Source organism: Elephas maximus, chromosome Y (assembly GCF_024166365.1).
Source record: "Elephas maximus indicus isolate mEleMax1 chromosome Y, mEleMax1 primary haplotype, whole genome shotgun sequence".
NCBI lineage: Eukaryota > Metazoa > Chordata > Mammalia > Proboscidea > Elephantidae > Elephas > Elephas maximus.
This window is the reverse complement of record NC_064847.1, coordinates 2,477,058-2,499,658: the sequence shown is the minus strand read 5'-3', so window position 1 is coordinate 2,499,658 and position 22,601 is coordinate 2,477,058.

Here is a 22,601-nt window from a genome sequence, read left to right as displayed (position 1 = left end):
TTCCGAGGCACCTCTGCGTACAGTCACCAGTCCTTCCTTCTGAGGTACTCTGGGTGCAGTCAGCAGGCCCTCCTTCCGAGGTACCTCTGGGTACTGTCACCAGGCCTTCCTCCAGAGGTACCCCTGGGGACAGTCACCAGGCCTTGCCTCCAGGGTTACTTTGGTACACTCACAAGGCCTTCCTTCCGAGGTATCCCTGGGTACAGACACCAGAAGTTTCTTCCAGGGTAACTCTGGGTACAGTCACCAGGCCTTCTTTCCGAGGTACCTCTGGGTACAGTCACCAGGACTTCCCTCCGAGGTACCTCTGGGTTAGTCACCAGGCCTTCCTTCCGAGTTATGTCTGGGTACAGTCACCAGGCCTTTATTCTGCGGTACCTCTGGGTACAGTCAAGAGGCCTTCCTTCTGAGGTACCGCTGGGTATAGTCACCACGCCTTTTTTCCGAGGTCTCTGAGCATAGTCATCAGCCCTTTCTCCCGAAGTACCTCTGTGTACAGTCACCAGGACTTCCTTCCAAGGTACCTCTGTGTTCAGCCACCAGGCCTTCCATCCGAAGAACCTCTGGGTACAGTCACCGGGCCTTCCTTCCGAGGTACCTCTGTGTTCAGTCACCAGGCCTTATATCCGAGGAATCTCTGGGTATAATCACCAGGCCTTCCTTCTGATGTAACTCTGGGTACAGTCAGCAGGCCTTCCTGCTCAGATTCCTCTGGGCACAGTCACCAGGCCTTCCTTCTCAGGTACCTTTGGGTACACTTGCCAGGTCTTCCTTCTGAGGTACCTCTGTGGACTGACACAAGGCCTTCCTACTGAGGCACCTCTGGGTACACTCATCAGGCATTCCTACTTAAGTACCTCTGGGTACAGTTACCAGGCCTTCATTCTCAGACAACTCTGGGTACAGTCACCAGGCCTTCCTTCTGAGGTAGCTCTGAGTACAGTCAGCAGGCCTTCCTTTCGAGTTACCTCTGGGTACTGTCACCAGCCTTCCTTCGGAGGCACCTCTGGGTACAGTCACCAGGGCTTCCCTTCAGAGTTACTCTGGGTATAGTCAGAAGGCCTTCGTCCGAGGTACCCCCGGGTACAGAAACCAGACGTTTCTTCCAAAGTAACACTTTGTACAGTCACCAGACCTGCCTTCCAAGGTAACTCTGGATACTGTCTCCAGGCCTTCCTGCCGAGGTAACTCTGGGTACAGGCACCAGAACTTCATTCCGAGGTACCTCTGGGTACAGTTACAAGGACTTCCTTCCGAGGTACCTCTGGGTTAGACACCAGGCCTCCTTCCGAGGTACGTCTGGGTACAGTCACCAGGCCTTTATTCTGAGGTACCTCTGGGTACAGTTCACCAGGCCTTCCTTCAGAGGTACATCAGTGTACAGTCACCAGGCCTTCCTTGTGAGGTACCTCTGGGTACAGTCACCAGGCCTTCCTTCTGAGATACCTGTGGTTACAGTCACCAGACCTTCCTTCTCACGTACCTCTGGGTACAGTCACCACACCGTTTTTCCAACTACCTCTGTGCACAGTCATCAGCCCGTTCTCACGATGTACCTCTGGGTACAGTCACCAGGCCTTCCTTCCAAGGTACCTCTGGGTATAGTCACCAGTCCTTCCTTCCGAGGTACCTCTGGGTACAGTCACCATGCCTTCCTTCCAAGGTACCTTTGGGAATATTCACCAGTCCTTCCTTCCGAGGAAACTCTGGGTACTGTCACCGGGCCTTCCTTCCGAGGTAACTCTATGTACAGTCATCAGACCTTTCATCCGAGATACCTCTGGGTAGAGAGACCAGGCCTTCCTTCTGTGGTATCTCCGGGTATAGTCACCAGAACTTCCTTCTGAGGTACCTGTGTGTACAGTCACCTGGTCTTCCTTCCGAGGCACCTCTGGGTACAGTCACCAGGCCTTCCTTCCGAGGTACCTCTTTGTACAGTCAACAGGTTTTCCGTCTGAGGTACCTCAGGGTATAGTAACCAGGCCTTATTGCCAAGGCATCTCTGGGTACAGTCCCCAGGTCTTATTTCTGAGGTAACTCTGGGTACAGTCACCAGACCCTTCGTCCGATGTACCTCTGGGTACATTCACCAGGCCTTCCTTCCGAGGTTACTCTGGATAGAGTCACCAGGCCTTCCTTCCGAGGTACTTCTGGGTACAGTCACCAGGCCTTCCTTCCCAGGTACCTCTGGGTACATTCACCAGGTCCTCCTTCGAGGAACCTCTGGGTACTGTCTCCAGGCCTTCCGTCTGAGGTAACTCTGGGTACAGTCACGAAACCTTTCTTCTGAGGTACCTCTGTGTACCGTCACCCGGCCTTCTTTCCGAGGTAAATTAGAGTACACTCACCAGGCCTTCCTTCCGAGGTACCTCTGGGTAGAGTCACCAGGCCTTCCTTCTGAGGTACCTCTGGGTACAGTCAACAGGCCTTTCTTATCATATACCTCTGGGTACAGTCACCAGGTCTTCTTTCCGTGGTTCCTGTGGGTACAGTCACCAGGTCTTCCTTTCAATGTACCTCTGGGTACAGTCACCAGGTCTGCATTCCCAGATACCTCTGGGTAGTGTCACCAGGCCTTCCTTCTGAGGTACCCCTCGGTACAGTCACCAGGACTTCCATCCGAGGTAACTCTGGGTACAGACACCAGGCATTCCTTCTGAGGTACCTCTGTGTACACGCAGCAGGCATTCCTTCTGAGGTACCTGTGGGTACAGTCACAAGACCTTCCTTCTCAGGTACCTCTGGGTACAGTCACCATGCCTTCCTTCCGAGGTATCTCCGGTTAGAGTCACCAGGAGTTCATCCGAGGTACCTGTGGGTAATGTCACCAGGCCTTCCCTCTAAGGTAATTCTGGGTACAGTCACAGGACCTTTCTTCCGAGATACCACTTTGTACATTCACCAGGCCTTCCTTCCGAGGTAACTCTGGGTACAGTCACCAAGCTTTCCTTCCAATATAACTCTGTATACAGACTCGAAACCTTGTATCCGAGGTACATCTGGGTATACTCACCAGGCCTTCCTTCCGAGGTACTTCTCGGTACACTCAGTAGGCCTTCCTTCTGAGGTACCTCTGGGTAATGCCTCCAGGGATTCCTTCTCCTGTACCTCTGGATACAGTCACCAGGCCTTCCTTCTCAGATACCTCTGGGTATAGTCACCAGGATTTTATTCTCAGGTACCTTTGGGTACAGTCACCTGGCCTTCCTTCTGAGGTACCTCTGAGTACAGTCAGCAGGCCTGCCTTCTCAGATAACTCTGGGTACAGTCACCAGGCTTTCCTTCTGACGTACATCTGGGTACAGTCACCAGGCCTTCGTTATGAGGTACTCTGGGTCCAGTCACCCGGACTTCCTTCTGAGGTACCTGTGTGTAGAGTCATTAGGCCTTCCTTCCGAGGCAGCTCTGGGTACAGCACCAGGCCTTCCTCCTGAGGTACTCTGGGTACAGTCAGTAGGCCTACCTTTGGAGGTACCTCTGGGTATAGTTATCAGGCCTTCCTTCGCAGGTATCTCTGGGTACAGTCACCAAGCCTACCTTCGGAGGTACCTCTGGATACTGTCACCAGGCCTTATTGCTGAGGTAACTCTGGGAACAGTCACTCGGACTTCCTTCTGAGGTACCTGTGTATAGACTCACCAGGCCTTCCTTCCGAGGTACCTCTGGGTACAGTCACCAGGCCTTCCTTCTGATGTACTTCTGGGTACAGTCACCAGGCCTTCCTTCCCAGGTACGCCTGGGTACTGTCACCAGGCCTGCCTTCTGAGGTATCTCTGGGTCCTATCACCAGGCCTTCCTTCTGAGGTACCTCTGGGTACAGGCACCAGGCATTCATTCTGAGGTACCTCTGGGTACAGTCACCAGGCCTTCCTTCCGAGGTACCTCTGGGTACAGTCACCAGGCATTCCTTCCAAGGTACCTCTGGGTATAGTCACCAGTCCTTCCTTCCGAGGTACCTCTGTTTACAGTCACCAGGCCTTCCTTCCGAGGTTCCTCTGGGTTCAGTCACAAGGAGTTCCTTTGGAGGTACCTCTGGGTATACTCACCATGCCTTCCTTCCGAGGTATCTCTGGGTAGAGTCATCAGGACTTCCTTCCCAGGTATCTCTGGGTAGAGTCACCAGGCCTTCATCCGAGGTACCTGTGGGTAGTGTCACCAGGCCTTCCTACCGAGGTAACTCTGGGTACAGTCACCAGGCCTTGTACCCGAGGTACCTCTGGGTATAGTCACCAGGCCTTCCTTCCGAGGTACCTCTCGGTACAGTCAGTAGGCCTTCCTTCTGAGGTACCTCTGGGTAATGCCTCCAGGGATTCCTTCTCCTGTACCTCTGGATACAGTCCCCAGGCCTTCTTCCGGAGGTACCCCTGGGTACAGTCACCAGGCCTCCCTCCAGGGTTACTCTGGGTACAGTCACATGGCCTTCCTTCTGAGGTACCCAGGGTAGAGACACCAGAAGTTTCTTCCAGGGTAACTCTGGGTACAGTCACCAGGCCTGCCTTCCGAGGTACCTCTGGATACTGTCACCAGGACTTCCTGCTGAGGTAACTCTGCGTACACTCACCAGGCCTTCCTTCCGAGGTACCTCTGGGTACAGACACCAGGCTTTCCTTCCGAAGAACCTCTGGGTACTGTCTCCAGGCCTTCCGTCTGAGGTAACTCTGCGTACAGTCACCAGAGTATTCTTCCGAGGTACCTCTGTGTACCGTCACCCGGCCTTCCTACCGAGGTAAATTTGGGTACAGTCACCAGGCCTTCCTTCTGAGGTATCTCTGGGTACAGTCACCAGTCCTTTATTCTGAGGTACCTCTGAGTACAGTCACCAGGCGTTTATTCTGAGGTACCTCTGGGTACAGACACCAGGCCTTCCTTCCGAGTTATCTCTGGGTAGAGTCACCAGTCTTCATCCGAGGTACATCTGGGTTCACTCACAAGGAGTTACTTTGGAGGTACCTCTCGGTATACTCACCAGGTCTTCTTTCCGAGGTGCCTCTGCGTACAGTCACCAGGCCTTCCTTCTGAGGTACTTCGGGGTACTGTCACCAGGCCTTTATTCTGAGGTGTCTCTGGGTACAGTCACCCGACCATCCTTCTGAGGTATCTCTGTGTAGAGTCACCAGGTCTTCATTCCGAGGCACCTCTGGGTACAGTCACCAGGCCTTCCTTCCAAAGTACTCTGTGTATAGTCACCAGTCCTTCCTTCCGAGGTTCTCTGGGTACAGTCATCAGACCTTTCTTCCGAGGTAACACTGGGTACAGTCATCACACTTTTCTTCTGAGATAACTCTGGGTACAGTCAGTAGGCCTTCCTTTTGAGGTACGTCTGGGTAATGTCACCAGGTCTTCCTTCCGAGGTACCAGGCCTTCATTCTCAGGCACCTCTGGGTACAGTCACCACGCCTTCCTTCTGAGGTAGCTCTGGGTACAGTCAGCAGGCTTTCACTCTCAGATACCTTTGGGTACAGTCACCAGGCCTTCCTTCTGAGGTACCTCTGAGTACAGTCAGCAGGCCTGCCTTCTCAGGTAACTCTGGGTACAGTCACCAGGCTTTCCTTCTGACGTACTTCTGGGTACAGTCACCAGGCCTTCCTTCTGAGGTACTCTGCCTACAGTCACCGTGACTTCCTTCTGAGGTACCTGTGTTTAGACTCACCAGGCCTTCCTTCCGAGGCACCTCTGGATACAGCACCAGGCCTTCCTTCTGAGGTACTCTGGGTACAGTCAGTAGGATTTCCTTTCGAGGTACCTCTGGGTATAGTTATCAGACCTTCCTTCTTAGGTACCTCTGGGTACAGTCACCAGGCCTGCCTTCCGAGGTACCTCTGGATACTGTCACCAGGCCTTATCGCTGAGGTAACTCTGGGTACTATCACTCAGACTTCCTTCTGAGGTACCTGTGTGTAGACTAACCAGGCCTTCCTTCCGAGGCACCTCTGCGTACAGTCACCAGTCCTTCCTTCTGAGGTACTCTGGGTGCAGTCAGCAGGCCCTCCTTCCGAGGTACCTCTGGGTACTGTCACCAGGCCTTCCTCCAGAGGTACCCCTGGGGACAGTCACCAGGCCTTGCCTCCAGGGTTACTTTGGTACACTCACAAGGCCTTCCTTCCGAGTTATCCCTGGGTACAGACACCAGAAGTTTCTTCCAGGGTAACTCTGGGTACAGTCACCAGGCCTTCTTTCCGAGGTACCTCTGGGTACAGTCACCAGGACTTCCTTCCGAGGTACCTCTGGGTTAGTCACCAGGCCTTCCTTCCGAGTTATGTCTGGGTACAGTCACCAGGCCTTTATTCTGCGGTACCTCTGGGTACAGTCAAGAGGCCTTCCTTCTGAGGTACCGCTGGGTATAGTCACCACGCCTTTTTTCCGAGGTCTCTGAGCATAGTCATCAGCCCTTTCTCCCGAAGTACCTCTGTGTACAGTCACCAGGACTTCCTTCCAAGGTACCTCTGTGTTCAGCCACCAGGCCTTCCATCCGAAGAACCTCTGGGTACAGTCACCGGGCCTTCCTTCCGAGGTACCTCTGTGTTCAGTCACCAGGCCTTATATCCGAGGAATCTCTGGGTATAATCACCAGGCCTTCCTTCTGATGTAACTCTGGGTACAGTCAGCAGGCCTTCCTGCTCAGATTCCTCTGGGCACAGTCACCAGGCCTTCCTTCTCAGGTACCTTTGGGTACACTTGCCAGGTCTTCCTTCTGAGGTACCTCTGTGGACTGACACAAGGCCTTCCTACTGAGGCACCTCTGGGTACACTCATCAGGCATTCCTACTTAAGTACCTCTGGGTACAGTCACCAGGCCTTTCTTCCGAGGTACCTCTGGGTACAGTTACCAGGACTTCATTCTCAGACAACTCTGGGTACAGTCACCAGGCCTTCCTTCTGAGGTAGCTCTGAGTACAGTCAGCAGGCCTTCCTTTCGAGTTACCTCTGGGTACTGTCACCAGCCTTCCTTCGGAGGCACCTCTGGGTACAGTCACCAGGGCTTCCCTTCAGAGTTACTCTGGGTATAGTCAGAAGGCCTTCGTCCGAGGTACCCCCGGGTACAGAAACCAGACGTTTCTTCCAAAGTAACACTTTGTACAGTCACCAGACCTGCCTTCCAAGGTAACTCTGGATACTGTCTCCAGGCCTTCCTGCCGAGGTAACTCTGGGTACAGGCACCAGAACTTCATTCCGAGGTACCTCTGGGTACAGTTACAAGGACTTCCTTCCGAGGTACCTCTGGGTTAGACACCAGGCCTCCTTCCGAGGTACGTCTGGGTACAGTCACCAGGCCTTTATTCTGAGGTACCTCTGGGTACAGTTCACCAGGCCTTCCTTCAGAGGTACATCAGTGTACAGTCACCAGGCCTTCCTTGTGAGGTACCTCTGGGTACAGTCACCAGGCCTTCCTTCTGAGATACCTGTGGTTACAGTCACCAGACCTTCCTTCTCACGTACCTCTGGGTACAGTCACCACACCGTTTTTCCAACTACCTCTGTGCACAGTCATCAGCCCGTTCTCACGATGTACCTCTGGGTACAGTCACCAGGCCTTCCTTCCAAGGTACCTCTGGGTATAGTCACCAGTCCTTCCTTCCGAGGTACCTCTGGGTACAGTCACCATGCCTTCCTTCCAAGGTACCTTTGGGAATATTCACCAGTCCTTCCTTCCGAGGAAACTCTGGGTACTGTCACCGGGCCTTCCTTCCGAGGTAACTCTATGTACAGTCATCAGACCTTTCATCCGAGATACCTCTGGGTAGAGAGACCAGGCCTTCCTTCTGTGGTATCTCCGGGTATAGTCACCAGAACTTCCTTCTGAGGTACCTGTGTGTACAGTCACCTGGTCTTCCTTCCGAGGCACCTCTGGGTACAGTCACCAGGCCTTCCTTCCGAGGTACCTCTTTGTACAGTCAACAGGTTTTCCGTCTGAGGTACCTCAGGGTATAGTAACCAGGCCTTATTGCCAAGGCATCTCTGGGTACAGTCCCCAGGTCTTATTTCTGAGGTAACTCTGGGTACAGTCACCAGACCCTTCGTCCGATGTACCTCTGGGTACATTCACCAGGCCTTCCTTCCGAGGTTACTCTGGATAGAGTCACCAGGCCTTCCTTCCGAGGTACTTCTGGGTACAGTCACCAGGCCTTCCTTCCCAGGTACCTCTGGGTACATTCACCAGGTCCTCCTTCGAGGAACCTCTGGGTACTGTCTCCAGGCCTTCCGTCTGAGGTAACTCTGGGTACAGTCACGAAACCTTTCTTCTGAGGTACCTCTGTGTACCGTCACCCGGCCTTCTTTCCGAGGTAAATTAGAGTACACTCACCAGGCCTTCCTTCCGAGGTACCTCTGGGTAGAGTCACCAGGCCTTCCTTCTGAGGTACCTCTGGGTACAGTCAACAGGCCTTTCTTATCATATACCTCTGGGTACAGTCACCAGGTCTTCTTTCCGTGGTTCCTGTGGGTACAGTCACCAGGTCTTCCTTTCAATGTACCTCTGGGTACAGTCACCAGGTCTGCATTCCCAGATACCTCTGGGTAGTGTCACCAGGCCTTCCTTCTGAGGTACCCCTCGGTACAGTCACCAGGACTTCCATCCGAGGTAACTCTGGGTACAGACACCAGGCATTCCTTCTGAGGTACCTCTGTGTACACGCAGCAGGCATTCCTTCTGAGGTACCTGTGGGTACAGTCACAAGACCTTCCTTCTCAGGTACCTCTGGGTACAGTCACCATGCCTTCCTTCCGAGGTATCTCCGGTTAGAGTCACCAGGAGTTCATCCGAGGTACCTGTGGGTAATGTCACCAGGCCTTCCCTCTAAGGTAATTCTGGGTACAGTCACAGGACCTTTCTTCCGAGATACCGCTTTGTACATTCACCAGGCCTTCCTTCCGAGGTAACTCTGGGTACAGTCACCAAGCTTTCCTTCCAATATAACTCTGTATACAGACTCGAAACCTTGTATCCGAGGTACATCTGGGTATACTCACCAGGCCTTCCTTCCGAGGTACTTCTCGGTACACTCAGTAGGCCTTCCTTCTGAGGTACCTCTGGGTAATGCCTCCAGGGATTCCTTCTCCTGTACCTCTGGATACAGTCACCAGGCCTTCCTTCTCAGATACCTCTGGGTATAGTCACCAGGATTTTATTCTCAGGTACCTTTGGGTACAGTCACCTGGCCTTCCTTCTGAGGTACCTCTGAGTACAGTCAGCAGGCCTGCCTTCTCAGATAACTCTGGGTACAGTCACCAGGCTTTCCTTCTGACGTACATCTGGGTACAGTCACCAGGCCTTCGTTATGAGGTACTCTGGGTCCAGTCACCCGGACTTCCTTCTGAGGTACCTGTGTGTAGAGTCATTAGGCCTTCCTTCCGAGGCAGCTCTGGGTACAGCACCAGGCCTTCCTCCTGAGGTACTCTGGGTACAGTCAGTAGGCCTACCTTTGGAGGTACCTCTGGGTATAGTTATCAGGCCTTCCTTCGCAGGTATCTCTGGGTACAGTCACCAAGCCTACCTTCGGAGGTACCTCTGGATACTGTCACCAGGCCTTATTGCTGAGGTAACTCTGGGAACAGTCACTCGGACTTCCTTCTGAGGTACCTGTGTATAGACTCACCAGGCCTTCCTTCCGAGGTACCTCTGGGTACAGTCACCAGGCCTTCCTTCTGATGTACTTCTGGGTACAGTCACCAGGCCTTCCTTCCCAGGTACGCCTGGGTACTGTCACCAGGCCTGCCTTCTGAGGTATCTCTGGGTCCTATCACCAGGCCTTCCTTCTGAGGTACCTCTGGGTACAGGCACCAGGCATTCATTCTGAGGTACCTCTGGGTACAGTCACCAGGCCTTCCTTCCGAGGTACCTCTGGGTACAGTCACCAGGCATTCCTTCCAAGGTACCTCTGGGTATAGTCACCAGTCCTTCCTTCCGAGGTACCTCTGTTTACAGTCACCAGGCCTTCCTTCCGAGGTTCCTCTGGGTTCAGTCACAAGGAGTTCCTTTGGAGGTACCTCTGGGTATACTCACCATGCCTTCCTTCCGAGGTATCTCTGGGTAGAGTCATCAGGACTTCCTTCCCAGGTATCTCTGGGTAGAGTCACCAGGCCTTCATCCGAGGTACCTGTGGGTAGTGTCACCAGGCCTTCCTACCGAGGTAACTCTGGGTACAGTCACCAGGCCTTGTACCCGAGGTACCTCTGGGTATAGTCACCAGGCCTTCCTTCCGAGGTACCTCTCGGTACAGTCAGTAGGCCTTCCTTCTGAGGTACCTCTGGGTAATGCCTCCAGGGATTCCTTCTCCTGTACCTCTGGATACAGTCCCCAGGCCTTCTTCCGGAGGTACCCCTGGGTACAGTCACCAGGCCTCCCTCCAGGGTTACTCTGGGTACAGTCACATGGCCTTCCTTCTGAGGTACCCAGGGTAGAGACACCAGAAGTTTCTTCCAGGGTAACTCTGGGTACAGTCACCAGGCCTGCCTTCCGAGGTACTTCTGGATACTGTCACCAGGACTTCCTGCTGAGGTAACTCTGCGTACACTCACCAGGCCTTCCTTCCGAGGTACCTCTGGGTACAGACACCAGGCTTTCCTTCCGAAGAACCTCTGGGTACTGTCTCCAGGCCTTCCGTCTGAGGTAACTCTGCGTACAGTCACCAGAGTATTCTTCCGAGGTACCTCTGTGTACCGTCACCCGGCCTTCCTACCGAGGTAAATTTGGGTACAGTCACCAGGCCTTCCTTCTGAGGTATCTCTGGGTACAGTCACCAGTCCTTTATTCTGAGGTACCTCTGAGTACAGTCACCAGGCGTTTATTCTGAGGTACCTCTGGGTACAGACACCAGGCCTTCCTTCCGAGTTATCTCTGGGTAGAGTCACCAGTCTTCATCCGAGGTACATCTGGGTTCACTCACAAGGAGTTACTTTGGAGGTACCTCTCGGTATACTCACCAGGTCTTCTTTCCGAGGTGCCTCTGCGTACAGTCACCAGGCCTTCCTTCTGAGGTACTTCGGGGTACTGTCACCAGGCCTTTATTCTGAGGTGTCTCTGGGTACAGTCACCCGACCATCCTTCTGAGGTATCTCTGTGTAGAGTCACCAGGTCTTCATTCCGAGGCACCTCTGGGTACAGTCACCAGGCCTTCCTTCCAAAGTACTCTGTGTATAGTCACCAGTCCTTCCTTCCGAGGTTCTCTGGGTACAGTCATCAGACCTTTCTTCCGAGGTAACACTGGGTACAGTCATCACACTTTTCTTCTGAGATAACTCTGGGTACAGTCAGTAGGCCTTCCTTTTGAGGTACGTCTGGGTAATGTCACCAGGTCTTCCTTCCGAGGTACCAGGCCTTCATTCTCAGGCACCTCTGGGTACAGTCACCACGCCTTCCTTCTGAGGTAGCTCTGGGTACAGTCAGCAGGCTTTCACTCTCAGATACCTTTGGGTACAGTCACCAGGCCTTCCTTCTGAGGTACCTCTGAGTACAGTCAGCAGGCCTGCCTTCTCAGGTAACTCTGGGTACAGTCACCAGGCTTTCCTTCTGACGTACTTCTGGGTACAGTCACCAGGCCTTCCTTCTGAGGTACTCTGCCTACAGTCACCGTGACTTCCTTCTGAGGTACCTGTGTTTAGACTCACCAGGCCTTCCTTCCGAGGCACCTCTGGATACAGCACCAGGCCTTCCTTCTGAGGTACTCTGGGTACAGTCAGTAGGATTTCCTTTCGAGGTACCTCTGGGTATAGTTATCAGACCTTCCTTCTTAGGTACCTCTGGGTACAGTCACCAGGCCTGCCTTCCGAGGTACCTCCGGATACTGTCACCAGGCCTTATCGCTGAGGTAACTCTGGGTACTATCACTCAGACTTCCTTCTGAGGTACCTGTGTGTAGACTAACCAGGCCTTCCTTCCGAGGCACCTCTGCGTACAGTCACCAGTCCTTCCTTCTGAGGTACTCTGGGTGCAGTCAGCAGGCCCTCCTTCCGAGGTACCTCTGGGTACTGTCACCAGGCCTTCCTCCAGAGGTACCCCTGGGGACAGTCACCAGGCCTTGCCTCCAGGGTTACTTTGGTACACTCACAAGGCCTTCCTTCCGAGTTATCCCTGGGTACAGACACCAGAAGTTTCTTCCAGGGTAACTCTGGGTACAGTCACCAGGCCTTCTTTCCGAGGTACCTCTGGGTACAGTCACCAGGACTTCCTTCCGAGGTACCTCTGGGTTAGTCACCAGGCCTTCCTTCCGAGTTATGTCTGGGTACAGTCACCAGGCCTTTATTCTGCGGTACCTCTGGGTACAGTCAAGAGGCCTTCCTTCTGAGGTACCGCTGGGTATAGTCACCACGCCTTTTTTCCGAGGTCTCTGAGCATAGTCATCAGCCCTTTCTCCCGAAGTACCTCTGTGTACAGTCACCAGGACTTCCTTCCAAGGTACCTCTGTGTTCAGCCACCAGGCCTTCCATCCGAAGAACCTCTGGGTACAGTCACCGGGCCTTCCTTCCGAGGTACCTCTGTGTTCAGTCACCAGGCCTTATATCCGAGGAATCTCTGGGTATAATCACCAGGCCTTCCTTCTGATGTAACTCTGGGTACAGTCAGCAGGCCTTCCTGCTCAGATTCCTCTGGGCACAGTCACCAGGCCTTCCTTCTCAGGTACCTTTGGGTACACTTGCCAGGTCTTCCTTCTGAGGTACCTCTGTGGACTGACACAAGGCCTTCCTACTGAGGCACCTCTGGGTACACTCATCAGGCATTCCTACTTAAGTACCTCTGGGTACAGTCACCAGGCCTTTCTTCCGAGGTACCTCTGGGTACAGTTACCAGGACTTCATTCTCAGACAACTCTGGGTACAGTCACCAGGCCTTCCTTCTGAGGTAGCTCTGAGTACAGTCAGCAGGCCTTCCTTTCGAGTTACCTCTGGGTACTGTCACCAGCCTTCCTTCGGAGGCACCTCTGGGTACAGTCACCAGGGCTTCCCTTCAGAGTTACTCTGGGTATAGTCAGAAGGCCTTCGTCCGAGGTACCCCCGGGTACAGAAACCAGACGTTTCTTCCAAAGTAACACTTTGTACAGTCACCAGACCTGCCTTCCAAGGTAACTCTGGATACTGTCTCCAGGCCTTCCTGCCGAGGTAACTCTGGGTACAGGCACCAGAACTTCATTCCGAGGTACCTCTGGGTACAGTTACAAGGACTTCCTTCCGAGGTACCTCTGGGTTAGACACCAGGCCTCCTTCCGAGGTACGTCTGGGTACAGTCACCAGGCCTTTATTCTGAGGTACCTCTGGGTACAGTTCACCAGGCCTTCCTTCAGAGGTACATCAGTGTACAGTCACCAGGCCTTCCTTGTGAGGTACCTCTGGGTACAGTCACCAGGCCTTCCTTCTGAGATACCTGTGGTTACAGTCACCAGACCTTCCTTCTCACGTACCTCTGGGTACAGTCACCACACCGTTTTTCCAACTACCTCTGTGCACAGTCATCAGCCCGTTCTCACGATGTACCTCTGGGTACAGTCACCAGGCCTTCCTTCCAAGGTACCTCTGGGTATAGTCACCAGTCCTTCCTTCCGAGGTACCTCTGGGTACAGTCACCATGCCTTCCTTCCAAGGTACCTTTGGGAATATTCACCAGTCCTTCCTTCCGAGGAAACTCTGGGTACTGTCACCGGGCCTTCCTTCCGAGGTAACTCTATGTACAGTCATCAGACCTTTCATCCGAGATACCTCTGGGTAGAGAGACCAGGCCTTCCTTCTGTGGTATCTCCGGGTATAGTCACCAGAACTTCCTTCTGAGGTACCTGTGTGTACAGTCACCTGGTCTTCCTTCCGAGGCACCTCTGGGTACAGTCACCAGGCCTTCCTTCCGAGGTACCTCTTTGTACAGTCAACAGGTTTTCCGTCTGAGGTACCTCAGGGTATAGTAACCAGGCCTTATTGCCAAGGCATCTCTGGGTACAGTCCCCAGGTCTTATTTCTGAGGTAACTCTGGGTACAGTCACCAGACCCTTCGTCCGATGTACCTCTGGGTACATTCACCAGGCCTTCCTTCCGAGGTTACTCTGGATAGAGTCACCAGGCCTTCCTTCCGAGGTACTTCTGGGTACAGTCACCAGGCCTTCCTTCCCAGGTACCTCTGGGTACATTCACCAGGTCCTCCTTCGAGGAACCTCTGGGTACTGTCTCCAGGCCTTCCGTCTGAGGTAACTCTGGGTACAGTCACGAAACCTTTCTTCTGAGGTACCTCTGTGTACCGTCACCCGGCCTTCTTTCCGAGGTAAATTAGAGTACACTCACCAGGCCTTCCTTCCGAGGTACCTCTGGGTAGAGTCACCAGGCCTTCCTTCTGAGGTACCTCTGGGTACAGTCAACAGGCCTTTCTTATCATATACCTCTGGGTACAGTCACCAGGTCTTCTTTCCGTGGTTCCTGTGGGTACAGTCACCAGGTCTTCCTTTCAATGTACCTCTGGGTACAGTCACCAGGTCTGCATTCCCAGATACCTCTGGGTAGTGTCACCAGGCCTTCCTTCTGAGGTACCCCTCGGTACAGTCACCAGGACTTCCATCCGAGGTAACTCTGGGTACAGACACCAGGCATTCCTTCTGAGGTACCTCTGTGTACACGCAGCAGGCATTCCTTCTGAGGTACCTGTGGGTACAGTCACAAGACCTTCCTTCTCAGGTACCTCTGGGTACAGTCACCATGCCTTCCTTCCGAGGTATCTCCGGTTAGAGTCACCAGGAGTTCATCCGAGGTACCTGTGGGTAATGTCACCAGGCCTTCCCTCTAAGGTAATTCTGGGTACAGTCACAGGACCTTTCTTCCGAGATACCACTTTGTACATTCACCAGGCCTTCCTTCCGAGGTAACTCTGGGTACAGTCACCAGGCTTTCCTTCCAATATAACTCTGTATACAGACTCGAAACCTTGTATCCGAGGTACATCTGGGTATACTCACCAGGCCTTCCTTCCGAGGTACTTCTCGGTACACTCAGTAGGCCTTCCTTCTGAGGTACCTCTGGGTAATGCCTCCAGGGATTCCTTCTCCTGTACCTCTGGATACAGTCACCAGGCCTTCCTTCTCAGATACCTCTGGGTATAGTCACCAGGATTTTATTCTCAGGTACCTTTGGGTACAGTCACCTGGCCTTCCTTCTGAGGTACCTCTGAGTACAGTCAGCAGGCCTGCCTTCTCAGATAACTCTGGGTACAGTCACCAGGCTTTCCTTCTGACGTACATCTGGGTACAGTCACCAGGCCTTCGTTATGAGGTACTCTGGGTCCAGTCACCCGGACTTCCTTCTGAGGTACCTGTGTGTAGAGTCATTAGGCCTTCCTTCCGAGGCAGCTCTGGGTACAGCACCAGGCCTTCCTCCTGAGGTACTCTGGGTACAGTCAGTAGGCCTACCTTTGGAGGTACCTCTGGGTATAGTTATCAGGCCTTCCTTCGCAGGTATCTCTGGGTACAGTCACCAAGCCTACCTTCGGAGGTACCTCTGGATACTGTCACCAGGCCTTATTGCTGAGGTAACTCTGGGAACAGTCACTCGGACTTCCTTCTGAGGTACCTGTGTATAGACTCACCAGGCCTTCCTTCCGAGGTACCTCTGGGTACAGTCACCAGGCCTTCCTTCTGATGTACTTCTGGGTACAGTCACCAGGCCTTCCTTCCCAGGTACGCCTGGGTACTGTCACCAGGCCTGCCTTCTGAGGTATCTCTGGGTCCTATCACCAGGCCTTCCTTCTGAGGTACCTCTGGGTACAGGCACCAGGCATTCATTCTGAGGTACCTCTGGGTACAGTCACCAGGCCTTCCTTCCGAGGTACCTCTGGGTACAGTCACCAGGCATTCCTTCCAAGGTACCTCTGGGTATAGTCACCAGTCCTTCCTTCCGAGGTACCTCTGTTTACAGTCACCAGGCCTTCCTTCCGAGGTTCCTCTGGGTTCAGTCACAAGGAGTTCCTTTGGAGGTACCTCTGGGTATACTCACCATGCCTTCCTTCCGAGGTATTTCTGGGTAGAGTCATCAGGACTTCCTTCCCAGGTATCTCTGGGTAGAGTCACCAGGCCTTCATCCGAGGTACCTGTGGGTAGTGTCACCAGGCATTCCTACCGAGGTAACTCTGGGTACAGTCACCAGGCCTTGTACCCGAGGTACCTCTGGGTATAGTCACCAGGCCTTCCTTCCGAGGTACCTCTCGGTACAGTCAGTAGGCCTTCCTTCTGAGGTACCTCTGGGTAATGCCTCCAGGGATTCCTTCTCGTGTACCTCTGGATACAGTCACCAGGCCTTCATTCTCAGATACCTCTGGGTACAGTCACCAGGCTTTCATTCTCAGGTACCTTTGGGTACAGTCACCAGGCCTTCCTTCTGAGGTACCTCTGAGTACAGTCAGCAGGCCTGCCTTCTCAGATAACTCTGGGTACAGTCACCAGGCTTTCCTTCTGACGTAGTTCTGGGTACAGTCACCAGGCCTTCCTTCTGACGTACTCTGGGTACAGTCACCCGGACTTCGGTCTGAGGTACCTGTGTGTAGAGTCACCAGGCCTTCCCTCTGAGGCACCTCTGGGTACAGTCACCCGGACTTCCTTCTGAGGTACCTGTGTGTAGAGTCACCAGCCCTTCCTTCCGAGGCACCTCTGGGTACAGTCACCAGGCCTTCCTTCTGAGGTACTCTGGGTACAGTCAGTAGGCTTTCCTTTCGAGGTACCTCTGGGTATAGTTACCAGGCCTTCCTTCTCAGGTACCTCTGGGTACAGTCACCAGGTCTGCCTTCCCATGTACCTCTGGATACTGTCACCAGGCCTTCATTCCGAGGTACCTCTGGGTACAGTCACCAGGCCTTCCTTCTGAGGTACTCTGGGTACAGTCAGTAGGCCTTCCTTCCGAGTTATGTCTGGGTACAGTCACCAGGCCTTTATTCTGAGGTACCTCTGGGTACAGTCACCAGTCCTTCCTTCTGAGGTCCCTCTGTGTACAGTCACCAGGCATTCCTTCTGAGTTACCTCTGGGTACAGTCACCAGGCCTTTCTTCCGAGTACCTCTGAGCACAGTCATAAGGACTTTCTCCCGAACTACCTCTGGGTACAGTTACCAGGCCTTCCTTCCGAGGTACCTCTGTGTTCAGTCACCAGTCCTTCCTTCTGAGGAACCTCTGGGTAGAGTCACCAGGCCTTCCTTTCTAGGTCTCTCCGGGTATAGTCACCAGGCCTTCCTTCTGATGTAGCTCTGGGTACAGTCAGCATTCCTTCCTTCTTAAAATCCTCTGGGCACAGTCACCAGGCCTTCCTTCTTAGGTTTCTCTGGGTACAGTCACCAGGCCGTCCTTCTCAGGTACCTTTATGTATACTTACCAGGTCTTCCTTTTGTTGTACCTCTGTGGAGTGTCACCAGGCCTTCCTTCTGAAGCACCTCTGGGTACACTCATGAGGAATTCCTAATTAGGTACCTCTGCGTACAGTCACCAGGCCTTCCTTCCAAGGTACCTCTGGGTATAGTCACCAGTCCTTCCTTCGGAGGTACCTCTGGGTACTGTCACCAGGCCTTCCTCCCGAGGTAACTCTGGGTACAGTCAGTAGGTCTTCCTTCTGAGGTATTTCTGGGTAATGTCACCAGGCCTTCCTTCCGAGGTACCTCTGGGTACAGTTACCAGGCCTTCATTCTCAGGCACATCTGGGTACTGTCTCTAGGTCTTCCTTCCAAGGTACCCCTGGGTACAGACACCGGACGTTTTTTCCGAGGTAACTCTGGGTACAGTCACCAGGCCTTCCTTCCGAGGTACCTCTGGATACTGTCACCAGGCCTTCCTGCAGAGGTAACTCTGGGTACAGTCACCAGGCCTTCATCCGAGTTTCCTCTGGGTACAGTCACCAGGACTTCCATCCGAGCTAACTCTGGGTACAGACACCAGGTATTCCTTCTGAGGTACCTCTGGGTACAGTCAGCAGGCCTTCCTTCTGAGGTACATCTGGGAAATGTCACCAGGCCTTCCTTCCGAGGTATCTCTGGGTACAGTTACCAGGCCTTCATTCTCAGGCACCTCTGGGTACAGTCACCAGGCCTTCCTTCTGAGGAAGCCCTTGGGTACAGTCACCGTGCCTTCCTTCTGAGTTACCTCTGCGTATAGTCACCAGGCCTTCCTTCTGAGGTAGCTCTGGGTACAGTCACCAGACCTTTCTTCCGAGGTACCTCTGGGTACCGTCACCGGGCCTTCCTACTGAGGTAAATTTTTGTACGGTCACCAGGCCTTCCTTCCGAGGTACCTCTGGGTACAGTCACCAGGCCTTCCTACTGAGGTACCACTGGGTACAGTCACAAGGCCTTCCTTCTCAGATACCTGTGGGTACAGTCACCAGGCCTTCTTTCCGAGGTACCTTTGGGTACAGTCACTAGGCCTTTCTTCCTATATACGTCTGGATGTTCTTACTAGGCCTTCCTTCCAATTACCTCTGGGTACAGTCACCAGGCCTTCCTTCTGAGGTACCTCTGAGTACAGTCAGCAGGCCTGCCTTCTCAGATACCTCTGGGTACTGTCACCAGACCTTCCTTCTGAGGTAGCTCTGGGTACAGACACCAGGGCTTCCTTCGGAGGTACCTCTGGGTAAGGTCATCAGGGCTTCCTTCCGAGGTATGTATGGGTAGAGTCACCAGGGCTTCCTTCTAAGGTACGTCTGGGTATAATCACCAGGCCTTCCTTCCGAGGTATCTCTGGGTACAGGCATCAGGCCTTCCCTCCGAAGTACGTCTGGGTACAGTCATCAGGCCTTCGTACCGAGTTACCTCAGGGTACAGTCACCAGGCCTTCCTTCCGAGGTACCTCTGTGTTCAGTCACCCGTCCTTCCTTCCGAGAAACCTCTGGGTACAGTCACCAGGCCTTCTTTCCGAAGTACCTCTGGGAATAGTCACCGGGCCTTGGGTCTGAGGTACCTCTGGGTACAGTCAGCAGGCCTTCCTTCTCAGATACCTCTGGGCCCAGTCACCAGGGCTTCCTTCTTGGGTACCTCTGAGTACAGTCACCAGCCTTTCTTCTGAGGTACCTTTTGGTACACTTACCAGGTCTTCCTTTTTTAGGTACCTCTGTGGACTGTCTCCAGGCTTTCCTGCTGAGGCACCTCTGGGTACACTCATTAGACACTCCTATTTAGGTACCTCTGGTACAGTCACCAGGCCTTCCTTCCAAGGTACCTTTGGGTATATTCACCAGAACTTCCTTCCGAGGTACCTCTGGGTACTGTCACCAGGCCTTCCTTCTGAGGTAACTCTGGGTACAGTCAATAGGCCTTCCTTCTGATGTACCTCTGGGTACAGTCACCAGGCCTTTTACCCGAGGAACCTCTGAGTACAGTCAGCAGGGCTGCCTTCTCAGATACCTCTGGGTACAGTCACAAAGCTTTCCTTTTGAGGTAATTCTGGGTACTGTCACCAGGCCTTCCTTCTGAGTTACCTCTGCGTATAGTCACCAGGCCTTCCTTCTGAGGTACCTGTGGGTACAGTCACCAGGTCTTCCTTCCGAGGTACGTCTGGGTATAGTCAGTAGGCCTTCTTTCTGAGGTACCTCTGGGTAATGTCTCCAGGGATTCTATCTCCAGTACTTCTGGGTACAGTCAACAGGCCTTCATTCTCGGGTACCTCTGGGTAGAGTCACCAGGCCTTCATTCTCAGGTACCTCAGGGTACAGTCTCCAGGCCTTCTTTCCGAGGAACCTCTGGGTACAGTCACCAGACCTTCCTTCCGAGGTACCTCTGGGTATCATCACCAGGCCTTTCTTCTGAGGTAAGTGTGGGTACAGTCAGCAGGCCTTCCTCCTCAAATACCTCTGGGCACAGTCACCAGGCCTTCCTTCTTAGGTACCTCTGGGCACAGGCACCAGGCCTTCCTTCTTATGTACGTCTGGGTACAGTCACCAGGCCTTCCTTCTCAGTTACCTTTGGGTACACTTACGAGGTCTTCCTTCTGAGGTACCTCAGTGGACTGTCACCAGGCCTTCCTTCCAAGGTACCTCTGGGTATAGTCACCAGTCCTTCCTTCCGAGGTAACTCTGGGTACAGTCATCAGAGCTTTTTTCCGAGGTAACTGTGGGTAAAACCATCAGACCTTTCTTCCGAGATACCTCTGGGTAGAGTGACCATGCCTTCCTTCCGAGGTACCTCTGAGTACAGTCAGTAGGCCTCCCTTCTGAGGTATATCTGGGTAATGTCACCAGGCCTTCCTTCCGAGGTACCTCTGGGTACAGTCACCAGGCCTTCCTTCTGATGTACTTCTGGGTACAGTCACCAGGCCTTCCTTCCCAGGTACGCCTGGGTACTTTCACCAGGCCTGCCTTCTGAGGTATCTCTGGGTCCTATCACCAGGCCTTCCTTCTGAGGTACCTCTGGGTACAGGCACAAGGCATTCATTCTGAGGTACCTCTGGGTACAGTCACCAGGCCTTCCTTCAGAGATACCTCTGGGTACAGTCACCAGGCCTTCCTTCCAAGGTACCTCTGGGTATAGTCACCAGTCCTTCCTTCCGAGGTACCTCTGTTTACAGTCACCAGGCCTTCCTTCCGAGGTTCCTCTGGGTTCAGTCACAATGAGTTCCTTTGCAGGTACCTATGGGTATACTCACCATGCCTTCCTTCCGAGGTATCTCTGGGTAGAGTCATCAGGACTTCCTTCCCAGGTATCTCTGGGTAGAGTCACCAGGCCTTCATCCGAGGTACCTGTGGGTAGTGTCACCAGGCCTTCCTACCGAGGTAACTCTGGGTACAGTCACCAGGCCTTGTACCCGAGGTACCTCTGGGTATAGTCACCAGGCCTTCCTTCCGAGGTACCTCTCGGTACAGTCAGTAGGCCTTCCTTCTGAGGTACCTCTGGGTAATGCCTCCAGGGATTCCTTCTCCTGTACCTCTGGATACAGTCACCAGGCCTTCATTCTCAGATACCTCTGGGTACAGTCACCAGGCTTTCATTCTCAGGTACCTTTGGGTACAGTCACCAGGCCTTCCTTCTGAGGTACCTCTGAGTACAGTCAGCAGGCCTGCCTTCTCAGATAACTCTGGGTACAGTCACCAGGCTTTCCTTCTGACGTAGTTCTGGGTACAGTCACCAGGCCTTCCTTCTGACGTACTCTGGGTACAGTCACCCGGACTTCGGTCTGAGGTACCTGTGTGTAGAGTCACCAGGCCTTCCCTCTGAGGCACCTCTGGGTACAGTCACCAGGCCTTCTTTCAGATGTACTCTGGGTACAGTCACCCGGACTTCCTTCTGAGGTACCTGTGTGTAGAGTCACCAGCCCTTCCTTCCGAGGCACCTCTGGGTACAGTCACCAGGCCTTCCTTCTGAGGTACTCTGGGTACAGTCAGTAGGCCTTCCTTTCGAGGTACCTCTGGGTATAGTTACCAGGCCTTCCTTCTCAGGTACCTCTGGGTACAGTCACCAGGTCTGCCTTCCCATGTACCTCTGGATACTGTCACCAGGCCTTCATTCCGAGGTACCTCTGGGTACAGTCACCAGGCCTTCCTTCTGAGGTACTCTGGGTACAGTCAGTAGGCCTTCCTTCCGAGTTATGTCTGGGTACAGTCACCAGGCCTTTATTCTGAGGTCCCTCTGTGTACAGTCACCAGGCATTCCTTCTGAGTTACCTCTGGGTACAGTCACCAGGCCTTTCTTCCGAGTACCTCTGAGCACAGTCATAAGGACTTTCTCCCGAACTACCTCTGGGTACAGTTACCAGGCCTTCCTTCCGAGGTACCTCTGTGTTCAGTCACCAGTCCTTCCTTCTGAGGAACCTCTGGGTAGAGTCACCAGGCCTTCCTTTCTAGGTCTCTCTGGGTATAGTCACCAGGCCTTCCTTCTGATGTAGCTCTGGGTACAGTCAGCATTCCTTCCTTCTTAAAATCCTCTGGGCACAGTCACCAGGCCTTCCTTCTTAGGTTTCTCTGGGTACAGTCACCAGGCCGTCCTTCTCAGGTACCTTTATGTATACTTACCAGGTCTTCCTTTTGTTGTACCTCTGTGGAGTGTCACCAGGCCTTCCTTCTGAAGCACCTCTGGGTACACTCATGAGGAATTCCTAATTAGGTACCTCTGCGTACAGTCACCAGGCCTTCCTTCCAAGGTACCTCTGGGTATAGTCACCAGTCCTTCCTTCGGAGGTAACTCTGGGTACTGTCACCAGGCCTTCCTCCCGAGGTAACTCTGGGTACAGTCAGTAGGTCTTCCTTCTGAGGTATTTCTGGGTAATGTCACCAGGCCTTCCTTCCGAGGTACCTCTGGGTACAGTTACCAGGCCTTCATTCTCAGGCACATCTGGGTACTGTCTCTAGGTCTTCCTTCCAAGGTACCCCTGGGTATAGACACCGGACGTTTTTTCCGAGGTAACTCTGGGTACAGTCACCAGGCCTTCCTTCCGAGGTACCTCTGGATACTGTCACCAGGCCTTCCTGCAGAGGTAACTCTGGGTACAGTCACCAGGCCTTCATCCGAGTTTCCTCTGGGTACAGTCACCAGGACTTCCATCCGAGCTAACTCTGGGTACAGACACCAGGTATTCCTTCTGAGGTACCTCTGGGTACAGTCAGCAGGCCTTCCTTCTGAGGTACCTGTGGGTACAGTCACAAGGACTTCCTTCCGAGGTACCCCTGGGGATAGTCACC